Source organism: Cyprinus carpio, chromosome A4 (assembly GCF_018340385.1).
Source record: "Cyprinus carpio isolate SPL01 chromosome A4, ASM1834038v1, whole genome shotgun sequence".
Taxonomy (NCBI): domain Eukaryota; kingdom Metazoa; phylum Chordata; class Actinopteri; order Cypriniformes; family Cyprinidae; genus Cyprinus; species Cyprinus carpio.
The window spans coordinates 35,128,691-35,143,048 of record NC_056575.1 but is presented as its reverse complement, the minus strand read 5'-3'; positions in this window follow the sequence as shown (position 1 = coordinate 35,143,048).

Below are 14,358 nucleotides of genomic sequence, written 5' to 3'. Positions count from 1 at the left end.
AAAATTTCTCAAGAGTAATTTTTGAAGGAGACACAAATAATCCAGCTAAAATTGTACTTGTAAGGATATGTATACACAGAGGAAAGCCTTACTATTAGGGTAGCAAGAAGACTGTGCAAAATTGTACAACTTCAAGCTGTTGTGGCTGTGACAGCGCTTGTGTCCGTTGTAGTGGCGGCTGGTGGGTTTTAAAATAGAGGAGGCACACTAATTGTATTGGTCTGGGGATCCCTGCCGATTATTATTATTATTATTATTTGCTTAACCACTTTAAATTGGCTTTTTGGTGGCTTTTAGTCAGAAACGTAAAGAAAACGACACACATACAGCAAGATAATACAATTTTACTTACCTGGCCTATCACTTGAAGCAAATATCCATCCCTTCTCAAAAGTTGGTGTTAAAAGAGCCGACTGCTGTTACATTATCTAGCTTAGGCATGTTCTCCCTTTATTTTTAATTTGTATATATACTGTTTGAATGACAGCTTGGTAAATCTGTTTGCGATCAAATATTCAATATCCCTACTCATAAGTACTTGGTACATTATCAGCATAGCGGGAGACGTTCAAACTAATAGCATGTAATTTATGTCTCTATGATGATTGGTTAATATACCAGAAGGGAGGCTAGCGTCCCCTGTGAGGTTTCTTTCCTCAATACTCCTCAACGCTTAAAGTGAACACTCAATGCTGATTGGCTAATTTTTTTTTTACCAACGGAGGCTCGAGAGCTCAGCTCTCCCCTGGCCAGCCCCTCCTCTTCTCTATCATTTAGTGGTTGTAATTACATCAGCAGATATGGCACATTCATAATAGAAAAGTGGCGCTTTCCTTCAGAAACATGTTATGGTATTACAGCTGTGAAATTACAAACAAAAAACACATTCTGAGACATGAACTGAAATGAACTGTGAATTTTATAAACATTAAATCGTCCTCCTCCCATTTTCACCTCAAAATATTGGGGAAGTTGTGCCTCCCCTGCCTCCCCCGACAAGCTGCCACTGGTCCACTGCAGACATTACTATCCCTCACAGTGTTGCCAAGTCAGCAATTTTCCCGTGGAATTGGGCTACTTTATCACCGTTGCCGTTGTTTGTTTTTCATGTCAGCAAGTTGAAGTATCCCCAATATTGTGTATTTTAGCCCCTGGAGCGCAATTTTTACCGGGGGACCATTTGGTTGTGAAAACCTGGCAACCCTTTCCGTCGAGCAGGTAATGTTATTAATGCTAACATAGCGGCCTCAGCGCTCGTGAATCTAAGCCAGTTCTTCTGGAATTTGCCACTGGCTCTGATCTCTCTATAGACAAGCCTTTTGTAATGGATATTGCTGTTAATTAAATATTATTGTTCAATAAATAATATTTTATATAAAAATAATAGTATTTGGTATTGAGAAAATTCTGTGTGTTATTAGTGAAGGTGATTTTGACTCTATCAACTTGAGAGTTGAATCTGGTGGAAGTAGTTACACACACACAAGAGTTCCCTTTCAAGGGAACTTCGAACTGCGTCCTCTAGGGGTCGCTATGGGGAACACCTCATCATGACCCGTGTCTGAAGCATACATTGAATAAACAACGAGTTGGCCGGTGACAGCCTCTGACATCACTACCGGCGCAACTATAAACAGGCACCGGGAGAACACGTCAATCTCTTCTTTGTCTTCACTGACTGTTTTGTTTGAAGCGTGCATCTGAAAGAACCGGTAAGAGCGCTCTTTCTCTGTCTATCATGGCGACTACTAGCAAGCGTTTAGACAATGTGTGCACTCGATGACACACGCAATCTTTGCGTCATTTGTTTGGGTGAAGAGCATGCACGCAATGTCTTTGAGGAGGCAAACTGCGTGCATTGTGAGCGTTTTTTCAATGAAAAAGCTCCGCTCTCGTTCGTCTCTTTCCAGGGAAAAAAGGCAGCCATCTGCTTCCCGCGGTTCAGGACCGCCACTGCTAGGCACGGAGGAGAATGAGCTCATGAGAATTTCAGGTGGATCAGTCTGAATGATTTAGAGAGGGACTTTCCCCTTCGCGCTCGTCAGCGGCAGACGAGAGAGCCTCAGGAGGATGATGCTATATCTTTAACACTTTTTGATACTGAGGTAAGTGCTCTGCTGGGTTTTTACCCAGTAACAGCAGGAGATATTTGAGAATGGTGAAGAAGCTGAGGCTGAGCCTTCTCAGTTCTCCTGCCCTGCGAATGTAGAGCTATTGGAGGTTATGGATCGCGCCACGGCAAGGTTGGACTTGCCATGAAAGTACGCAAACAAGGTGACGCCGTGAGGCCGCCTCGATGAGCGTTATCTTTCCGACCATAGCCCTCCAGCTCAGGTGAGCCTTCCATTTCTGCCTGATCTCCATACAGAGATCGAAAAGAAATGAAAGAGGCCGTTTTCTTCTCGCATCCATCGGTTTCGGCATAAGAGTTTTGCCGACATCGAGTCGGTGCACGAAAACGGCTATGAGAGGATGCCCCCTGTAGAAAGGGCTTTCTTTCTGCGGGGGAGACATCCTCTCTTAATCTCCCTCCTTGCCATCTAAGCCCCTTCAAGAAATACATCTCACTTAAATGGCAAGGCATACGCAGCAGCAGGTCAGGCTGTGGCTTTATTACACACAATGGTGGTGCTTCAAGCATATCAGACTGATCTGCTAAGAGACCAGGATAGAGGCGAAGGCCTTTTTCCTGATCAGGTAGCCGAGCTGCGCTGCACCACAGGCCTCTCTCCAGGCTACCAAGCAGGCCGCCTCTGCCAGGGGCAGGACTATAGTGGCCATGGTAGTAGCGGAGAGACTTCTGTGGATGAACCTGGCAGACATCGGGAAGAAAGAAAAGGCTTTCTTCTCGATGCTCAGGTTTTGCCTTCTGAACTTTTCGGTTTTTCCGTCGAGACGGTGATCGAGAAGTTCGGGGAGACGAAGGCGCACTCCGCTGCTTTCAGATCCTTTTTTTACACGAAGGTCCAGGTCTGAGCCCGAACAACATAGGGGTCCTGGCCTGTCTCGAATCTGAGGATCAAAGACGGGCACAGAAGGCTAGTGTCGCGACTCACGCTCCTCCCCCACCTGCGGGCAGGGGTAAGAGGAATCGTGAGTCACAAGGAGGTAAGCAGAACCTAAGGGATGTGATCCAGACGAGGCAGCATTCTCGTCTGAATCAGAGTGATACCGAGGTATCTACTCATTCCCTTTAGGGATTTTTTACTTCTGCTTTTATCCTCCCCTTCCTAATTCCCCTGTAACCACCAGTTCTCCACCTGATCGAGGTTAGGTGGAAACCTCTCGCATAACAGTCTCCTATGCTGGACCTATTATTTTTTTGGCTGGTTCTATGTTCATAGCAACCACCTTACTGATGGTCCGGACTAAAAGGAGGCGCCTCCAGCACAGGAGTCTACTAATAAACTCTGTGAGTTTTCTTTGCAGTGCTCAGTTACAGTGTTTACTAAACACTCGTCAGCACCAGCCATCCGGCTTCATGTTCCGGTATTAGGCGGCTGAGATCACAGGTTTCTGCGGGAGCCTCCTTGATCATCAGGCCTGGCACAGCACTGCAGGGAATTTCATGGATGTCACACAGGTCACCCTGAGGGATCTCCTGGCCGCTTAGTTGTGCTGTCGCATCCAGCGGGAAGTGGAGGTGGCAGTTACAGAAGTCTTCTTGTATATACTGCCTCAGGTGATGCTCCCCTCGCCAGAGGTTTTTAAATTTGAGCTTGCCTCTCCCGTGCGGTTCAGCGCCTCTGCGATGCTTAGGAACCTTTAGGTACACACTCTAAGCTCTGTGTACTTTCTGAAAACCACATGGTGGTCAGCGTGCACGTGAACACTTTGCGTACATTCTAAAATCCACGAAAGTGGTAAGTGTGCACGCAAGACTCTGCGCACTTTCTTAAATCCTGTACGGTAAGGGTTACGCGCTCCGCCTCATTCCCTTTCTTGAGATGATTAGACCTTGGTTCCTTGGGCTCCATTCAGCCAGTGTGTATTTGTTTATACACTTCAAGCATCGCTTCCCTCAACATGAGGGGCTATTTGGGCGATTCTCGTGGTAGTTTAGCAGCGCTCCCCTTTTCCTAAGAAGGGTCGCCTATGAGCGCGCTACTCTGAATTCAGAGTTCTCCTCTCATATGAGACTGAGTTCGCTGTTTTTCCCCAGAGCGCTCCAGCATTATTTCCACAGATCGAGTTGATGACTCTCAAACATACTGTATTTGAGATGCACCATTCCATCTATGAGCTGCTCTATCAGAGTGCCACGAGAGCCCCTCCTTAGAACAGTATTTGAGAATCCATGCTATGGTAAGTGTGCACGTGAAGTCTTTGCACATTTTCTGAAATCCACACTGTGGTAAGTTCGCACGCTAGTACTCTGCGTTCTTTCTAAAACCCTATATGGTGAGGGCTTCACCCTGTTGCTTCGTGCCCTTTCTTGAGTTGGTAAAAGCCCTGTTCATCTTGGGCGCCACTCCACCTATGTATCCTCGGATACCTACAGTAGGTTGACAACCAAAATGGGTAATACCGCCGCGCGTACCGCCGCGTTAACTGCAAGTCAGTCGCGTGTTAAAATCATTCATGAAACTACCGCCAGGTGGCGCAAAGGGACGGATTGGGAACTGAATGTAATTGTAAAATGAAAGGAAGACGTAAAACAACAATAACATTATAATATACATTATAACATCCTTAAAAGCCATTAAAAAATAGGATAGTCTTAGGCTACATATATATACAGATTACAAGCTAAATGTTTTCATTTCGGTTCATTCTTGGTTAAAAAAAAAGTAATAATAATAATCTTCAGGTTCCATTTGCAGAGGGAAATGAGAACGGTGCAGCATTTACAAATAATTATTTGCATTTTTGAATTATGCCTTTACTGTGCGACCAAAAATTGTGAATTGTGACTTTGATCGCGCTGGTGCCTCACGCGCCCATATCTGGAAACAGCAGTCGTTCACAGAGCCATGCGGCGCGAGCAGCGGGCCACTTTGGCATATTTTTGCTCATTATGATTTTTTTTTTTTTTTTTTTTTTGCGTAGATACTGAAACACGTGTGGAATCCAAAGCCTATTTGACCTAATGAATAAGAGTTTAGCTTCAAATGGGCAACATGTTTGGATTTGTCCCGAATGAGAGAGATAAGCCCAACCTTACCTTATGTATAGCTTTAAATTATTTTAAATTATCATTTTTGTTGTTGTTTATAAGCCTATATTATTATATACTGCAATTATATTTATCCATTAGAATTATATATTTGTAATTCTTGTTCTGTTCTGATAAATTTGTTGAATTTAAAGGATTTGTTGTAAAGTGAAGGGTACTAAAAATATCCGGTACATTAGCCTACAGCATTATTAGGCCTGACGTTATTATTTCTAAATGTAATAAAATGCAACTCTCACAAATTTTATTTATTTTTTAGCGTGTTTAAAAAACAAACGAAAATAGGCGATTAATCGGTTAAAATGTGTTAGTGTGGGTTAACAAATTTACATTATATACGTAGGAACAGAGTATAATCTAGGCTATGTTGTTAACTATTTACAAGTTTCGTGTAGCTATAATTTTATCCACCTTTATTTTTCCATTGCATCCGAAAATGACTTTGTGCATCACATTCACCTCGCGCGCTCAATCTGCCTCCGCGATGCTGTGGACGATTTCAAAATGTTTGATATAAAGGTTACTGTCACATATTATATACAGGAATTGTTCATTAAAAAAAAAGTCAAAATATATTGTTAGTTTTATGCTTACATGCAATCAAGGTCTTCGGATACTATATAAGATAAAAGTTCATTTAGACTATTTAACATGCACTGTGACATTTTACCGTTTCAACTTATAAACTTCTTAAGATTTTAAAGTCAGTTTAATAGTATTGAAATTTAAGTTGAATATGGTATTAAAAAAAAAAAAGTTTTAATTGCTTAAATTATTTCTATGAATGAATAATATGTTATCATGACTTTTTCATCATATCATTTTTACGAGCTGTATTTGTTTTCCATTTCGGAAACCAAGCACACACTTTTTTCTTTTTAAAATCTATTAATCGCTCCCAAAGCTCTAACAAGGTTTTATTTTATTTATTTTTATTTTATTTTATTTATTTTTTTGAGGAACGTGCCACTGTCAGGGGGTCACATCATTAGAGTTGCAAATTAACTTAAGAAATGGAAAATAAGGGCTAATAGAGGTTCTTTCTTTTATTCTTTATTTATAATGTTTATTCTTGAAGAAAATAAGTATTTACTCTTTAAGAGAATATGGGACGATCCAAATATTTGTAATGTACAATAATATAGGCATATGTCTGTCCATTGGATTTTAAAGCATAACAACTGAAGGTCTATGAAACATTACTATGATGCATTTTTTTTAAACAACGGAGCTTAAAGTTTTCAACTAAAATATTATTTCAACCATATAGCCTGTGAATAAAATGCATACTTTGCAAATGAAAGAACACTGAGAGTGTAGGTTGCTTCTGGTGTTTGGATTTGTACTTATATAATGAGCTCCAAGTTTAAGAAAAGCCTACACTAGGTTTATTTTTTTTTTTTTTTTTTTTTTTTTATCTCTATTTAACAGCATTAGCTCAATGAAATACGCCTTTCTTCATGTAGACTGAATGTTTTCCAGCCTTGCTAAATGTTGGGCTCATGATCAATGAGTTGTATTCGCTCAAACTGATTTTGTAAAATCAAACCGTGGATGGTGAAGCTGGGACAGTTAGAGCTCGCGCTGCTGTGAAGCGGGAGTAGCTTCAGAGGATTCCGCTTGGTCTTAAAGCCTGCCTCAAGCGTCTACGTTCACAAACGTCTACGATTTTCTCAAAAATAATGATTAATTATCAATTGAGAATTGTTATTATTTTGGTCTAGTGATAATAATAATATGGTCTGCGGGAAAATAATGAATAAAAAGAGAACGGCTGCTGTGAGTGCAGGCATGTTTCAACCCAGTAACATGACAACACACCGTTCCTCACAGCCCAAAAACAGACCGAATTCAGTTCAGCTGGAGGGGGCTGGGGGTAGTTCTGTATAGCTTGTGGGGGTCGAGATAAAGGTGTGAATCTCTTGGTCTTTCATACGGACAGTTGTGGTGGTGGTGATGGTGTTGTTATTTTGGGTTTTTTAGGACATATTGGTTTTAAAACAACTTTAAAGAAAGGTTTGATCAACTTCAAATGTTGACTACTGTAGCGCAATAAAGTTGATTAGTCATTATAAATTAATTTTTAGACAAAAGTTGCCTTAACTAAATAAAATGGCCTAAAAATGGCTGGGCGATGGCCTAAAAAAATTCCCCCCTTTTTTTTCTTCTTTTTTTTTTACAAAAAATACTATTTACGATTTAAATCGATTTTTTTGCCTCCTTACTTAAAATCAATATTCAAATGACAAATAGATTGTTCAAAACAAGTTTTAATTTAATTCTTTATCATTTACCAGTCAAATTTATAACTGAAACAAGATGATTAAAAAAAGCATGTAGCTAATGTTATTACCTTAATGCTGGAAAGAACTTTATTTTATTTATTTATATATTTTTTAATACTAGCCCATCATGCATCTAACCATCCACTCAGCGTTAAGAGCTCTGCAGTGAGTCAGTGTCATGGACGTAGGACAGAGCAAGTGTAAATCAGTTTTCTAGTCTACATTTTCATCTCGTTATGCCGCTGGTTTAGGTTATGTATTTATTTTTATTTCTTATTTCAATTATTTGTACATATAGCAGACACTGTCTAACCGTGTCTACACCGGACGGTCTTGTTCATATAGGGTGAAACATCTCTCTTACTCAGCAGCAGAGTATGTGAGAGTGGAGCAGCAACAATTTCTCCTCCGCGCTCCGAGCATTTAATAATCACTCAGCTCCGCGCTCACTGATACCAGAAACACTGCTCCGCACTTGCTCCGTGGATAAAGTTGAAATGTTATGTTCATAATGTAGCCTATAAAAATAAAAATAAATAAATAAATAAAATAACAGGAGAGTTTCAAAGGGGATTAGGCTATTGTGTGCAAACTTTTATCGTACCAAAAGCCAAACTAATAACATTTTTGAGCATTAAAAGGTATAATTGCTGCTTTCTGCTGTGCAAATTTTGTTTGTGATGAAAAGAACAGTACATTTTCGTCAGTTATTTTATCTACAGATCGATGCATTTCTTACAGATTTCTGCTCATTCAAAATCAGTTACAGATGAAGCAGCACTGTAAAATTACATTTGTTTGAATGCATTATTGTGACAGCGATTACGTGTGAATGTGCTGTATCTGTTTAAATCATGCTTTAACCCGAAAATAATTAGTAAAAGGAAGACAAACTCTTTGAGAACTAGCCTGTAACGCTCGACTATTGCCGTCATTATAATCTTCTGATCGGAGAGATTATGTGTATCAAGCTATAGGCCTAGCTAAATATGTTTATCATGTGAATTCTTGCTAAATATGCAGTTATATTACGGGCTGTTGGCATGAATTGTACTCGTGATGGAGCAGTGCTGGAGCGAGTGAAAACCAGATGCTCCGACTTTTTAAAAATCCACTCCTTGCTCCAGTCAGAATCACTCCGCTCATACTCTGCTCGGCAGCATGTCTCAAACACGCGGGGGAGGGTTGAGCCCAATCCCAACTAGACCTTGAGTGGATCGTCGGCCGTTTTATTTTGTTGCGTCCATACAATATTTTTTTAGAGTGTGAAATATAAATTTTCACAGAATGTAGCCTATTCATGAACAATATATTGAAGTTTTTCTAAATCCCAAACAGAGTCCAGACATCAGTAAAGTATCCGTTTATGAACATGTTTTATAGGCTTTTTTTTACAGACGTGACAAAAACACAAGAGTTTTTATATATTTTGTAGACTTTGTGATTTAAAATGCACAAACCAGAAGCACAATATCTGCAGAGAAGGGGTGGCCAGCAGAATGGAGAAGGGATCAATTTTATTTCAATTTTCGTTTTTGTGTTTCAGAGGAAAAATCAGTGTTAAGACATCGCTCTGTTACAGACCGTTCTGAAAGAAAAATTTATGCAAACTCGTATAAAATGCTTTAAAAACTTTAACAGAGATGTCTAGAGAGTATTTAATAGATCTGCCTCCCACGTAAGATTTTCTAGTTACTAGTGGTTCATTTGTCATTGTTCAACTAATCGCAGGTTTATATTAAATTTAAATCTATAATCCATAATGAGCCTTAATATATTCCGCGCTCAAGCACATGCATTAAGTTTGCCCCAAAGCTCAGGCAGAAGTAGCCTAATAATTGTGAAAAAGGAGACATTTTAATTATTTATTAAAGAACAAATGTTTTCTTGTCAGCTGCGAGATGAAATTCACAGTGCTGACTCTCTCCACATGGACGCGCCTTTAGAGAGAATTACAACCCTCACAGATTACATAATGCTTTCGTTTTAAATTGATTTGTTTAAAAGACATTTCAAGCTTTCTGTAGATATATTTCTCATGTTTGTGAGATGCCACAATTTTCAGTTATTTCATCATCAGGAAAAAATCACGTGACCGAGAGGGCGCCTCCCTGTCATGCATGCGCATTGATAATTTTCAACACTTGAATATGAATAATAATTCACATTTTGCATAATGCATTACAAAGCAAATTTTTTTTTACATGCAATTATCCAAAATAAAACCAAACAAGATTTGTAATGAAGATAAAATTTGCAGACAAATAAGAACAAATGCTGCACGTGCACTCAGCATCAAATTCTGCAATCTTGCACTGATATTTTACGGAATATTATACAAACCTGGATTTAAATGCGGCTACAATTTATTTATTTATTTATTTTACTTAAATTACATGAAAGCAAGTAAAGAAGACTGAAGTTGTAAACTAATGAAGCTCTTTTTTACATTGTGTGTATTTTTTTGATTATAATGAGAGAACTTGAGTTTAAATGTGAGGACGTTTTATTAATCAGTCCATTCTTTAGAGTTTCAGTGATTTAGTTAAATTGTGCAGGTTTAATTTATTTGTTTCTTGTTTTAATTAAGCCTAAATAATGGGAGCAAAATTATTCAGTGCCTCACGTTTTACTAAAATAAAGAAAATAATTTATAAAACACGCAAGCTTAGCTCACTATGCTATAGACTACACTTTTAATGCTCCAATGCAAAATAAACCACAATTTCTTTTGAATAATATAACACATAATTCATATTATATAAATAATACTGCACACTATTTAAATGTGTCAAATCTAAAATATGGTGTAGAGAAAATATAAGCACAGGCTCATAGGCTTGATATTTATCCTGCTTGAATTTGTTCTAAGAAACGCACATATCTTCATAAGGAATAAACTTTCATCTTTGAATATTAAATATTTTTTCTTTCATTTTCCCTGACTGCAGTCAAATATAACACATCGGTGAGGCAAAGCTGACGTCTATTTGCGAAAATGTGCTTTGACGCACTTGTTTGAAAACTTGTGATTAAAGCGCCACTCAGCGGTCAAAAGCTGCAAAGGCACTTTGCAGACGCCGGGGCGGCGGTACGAGCGGCGGTAGAACCAATGTTTTGGATGGCCACCTACTGTATCTAAACATGGTGTTGCTACTGGAGATCTGTTGAGACAGCTCCTTCAGCAAGCTTATGCGAAAGCAAGCAGTATCCCCTGTGTGACAGGCAGGGCTTAGTATAAAATGCTAGGTTCTTAGCCGTATCCCTTTAAAGGAATCTTTCCTGATTCCAAGCCTTCAGCTCTACCCAGGGCCGAGGCCCTAACAATTAAGTTGGGTATGTAGCTTAGGCCTTTGGCCGTAAGGGGTACTGTCACAGACAGCCGTCTAAACGTCCCAGGGGCAACTCCCATGGAAATGGTAGAGTTGGTACTTAGTGTTCACCATGATTCTGGCCTGCACTCCCCTCAGCATGGCGGCGTGGGTATACTGTTCCCCATAGCGACCCCTAGAGGACGCAGTTCAAAATTCCCTTCAAAGAGAACGTCTCAGATTATGAATGTAACCATGGTTCCCTGAGTAGGAAACGAGACACTGCATCCTCTAGCTCCCTGCCTTGCTTCGGACGCAAGCTTCAGACGAAGTAGTGAATGACGTGTTTCTCCCGGTGCCTAGTCACGCCGGTAGTGACGTCAGAGGCTGTCGCCGGCCAACTCGTTGGTGTTTTTTCAATGTATGCTTCAGACACGGGTCACAACGAGGTGTTCCCAATAGTGACCCCTAGAGGATGCAGTGTCTCGTTCCCTGTACCTGAGACATTTTTTTAAGACACTCTGGTTGTTGTTGTTTTTTTTTTTTTTTTTTTTTTTTTTTTGTTCTGTCTGTAAAGACAACTCGTACTTGAGCTTACTATACGTTTTATTGTTTTTATCAACTTAACTGCAGGAAAACATTCAAGTGTCGACATTATTTTCTGTTCTAACCACATTCTATCTTATTATTTTAATGAACATATTACTTTAACTAACCATCGGATCATTAGTCTAATGTAACGCATGCCATCAAAATGTTGTAAAAATGCAATATTACACCCGTAGCTGTGCAACTCGAATTCTCTTAAGGAGGTAAATTATTCATTCACATGATAAGTCAGATGTTGATCACTGCTTCTTAAAAAAAACATCTAGCTGCAGCATCGACATTTACCCTGTGAAAGTTACACTCTGCAAAAATAAATGTAATTTAATCTATTTTTGCTACAGAGGATGGAACAAACAGATTTGTTTTCATCAGTGATACCAAGACCTGGAAGGATGCTCAGAGCTACTGCAGACAGGATTACACAGATCTGGTCATCATTCAGAATCAAACCGACAATAACCAGCTGACAGTAATGATGAAACCATATACAAATGCTTGGATTGGTCTGTTCAGAGATGTGTGGAAATGGTCTCTGTCTCCACTTCCTTCATTACCTGTTTCCACTTCCTTCGTTACCTGGATGACAGGAAAGCCTAACATGAATGGACTGCAAAGACCTTGTGGTGTTTCAGATTCTTCTGGTTTGATCAGTGATCAGCTCTGCTCAAATGTCCTTCCTTTCCTGTGCATGGAATGCCGTAAGTTACATGTCTAATCTTTAGCTATCCATAGTACATTACAGTAGGCACATTATGCTCGTCTACACTCATTTGATCAGAAAGTGTCTTTTGAAAAGTACTATATATGTGAAAGATTTGCCATCACACTTCATTTTGGTCAGTCAATCACCTGTAAAATCTAAACGAACACAGACATTACCAGGTACCATTACCAGTTCTTAATATTGCTCTCACTGAACTGCATAACAGTGTTGGGAAGAGCTGATTGCAAGTTTTATCAAAAGAGCAATTTTAAGATTTTATATTTACAAAATATACAGTAATTTTTTTTCAGTATTGTCTCTAGATATAGTTGTCCATTTTTGACTGCTCAGAATCTGATCTGATTTTGTACAGAATTAATTTTGTGTCAAATGTTTTGAACAAATTTTCAAAAAAACAAATACAAATATAAACTGAAAATGAATGAAAAGTCTTTGAAACTGGAAAAATAAATTGCAGGAAAATATTTTTACTTATTTTTAAAATACACCTCCTTTGCTAACTTAAATTCTCTTCCTTTCTCTGATCTGGACTTACAAATGCGTAGCCAGAGTTTTCACTTACGTTTCTGAAGTTTTCGTTTATGCTCTCTGAGGTTTTGTTTGCCATTCTGGCACAAATACCTTGTGTGGACAGGGCTACAGCGGCAACTTCTCATCTGGCTTCTTGACCTGGAAGTGTTGCATTTGCAAGTGCGAGTGTGAGAATCTGCAAACGGCTTCCTATTCCATTTTATTGATAAACTTAGGAGTTATGTTTTTAAATGCTATCTGTATTTACCTGTATGAGGCGCCAAACAGGAAACAATTATGTAAAATCTGAATATATAAATGTAAATCTGAATATATAAACTTAAAATGTAAATATAACCACGAATATATAGATACAAATCTGAATATATTGAAGTTAATCTGAATATATAGAAGTATATCTGAATATATAAATGTAAATTTGAATGTATAGAAGCACATCTGAATGTATAAATGTAAGTCTGCATATATAGAAGCACATCTGAATGTATAAATGTAAATCTGAATACACAGAAGTACATCTGAATATATAAACATGAAGCTGAATTTATAAATGTAAATCGTCTTGGTTACGTATGCTTACCCTCATTCCCTGATGGAGGGAATGGAGATGTGTGTCGTAGTACAACATATGGGGGATCATTCTTGGAACCCCAATCTCCTTTGAGAATATCTGAAAAGGCCAATGAAATACGAATGAAATTGGCATGCGAATTTTGCATGCAGAGCCACTCCCATGCATATGGTTATTTAATGGCTGGCGCGTGCAGATCGCACTTCAGCATTGTTCAGAGGAGCCAAGGTAGCATCTCGGCACATCAGAGGTCAGTACAGAGTTGTGGCCAGAGAGTCACACATCTCCATTCCCTCCATCAGGGAAAGAGGATTACCATACACAACCGAGACATTCCCTTTCTGTCATTCACTATAACGTGTGACGTAGTACGACATATGAAGTCCCTATACTAAACGCCACAACTACTGTACCGAGTAACAAGGCGACCGAAGCATGTGGGGGCAAGCGTATGCCCTGAGAATGGCATCCACAATCCAATGATTCTCTGTTTGGGGACAGCCTTTCCTCCTCTACTGTCCTCCAAAACAGAAAAAGAGCTGTTCAGATTGTCTGAAACTCTGTGTTCATTCCAAGTAAGTGCACAAAGTGTGCACTGGACATAACAGAGACAAAGCTAGGTTTCCCTCCTCAGAGGGATTCCAAAACAGAAAAAGAGCTGTTCAGATGAAGGGAACAGAGACAAAGCTAGGTTTCCCTCCTCAGAGGGTCTTGGTGGATTTACTCTCTGAGCACCTCTTAGGAACCTAACTATGAGGTTGTGCCTTCCAAGAGACCTGCCATCCACCAAATCATGGTTAGCTGCGATAGCAGTCACGTAAACTTTAACTGTGGAGGCAGACGAGTGCTTTTCTAAGCCTTGCTGTAAAAAGGAAAGCACTGCCCCAAGGTCACATCTCTGTGGGTCCTCACCGTGGGAGGCACGCCACCTAGTGAACACACAACACTTCAGAGCGTAAAGCTGTATTGTAGAAGGAGCTCTCGCCTGAGTGATTGTGTTTATCACAGCTGGTGAGAGATCTCTGAATTCCACCTCATCCCATCCAGGGACCAAATGTGGAGGTTGGAGAGATCTGGGCGTGAGTGCCAAATTGTCCCCTGCCCCGGAGAAAGAAGGTCTTTCCTCAGGGGGATCCGTCAGGGAAGGGCTG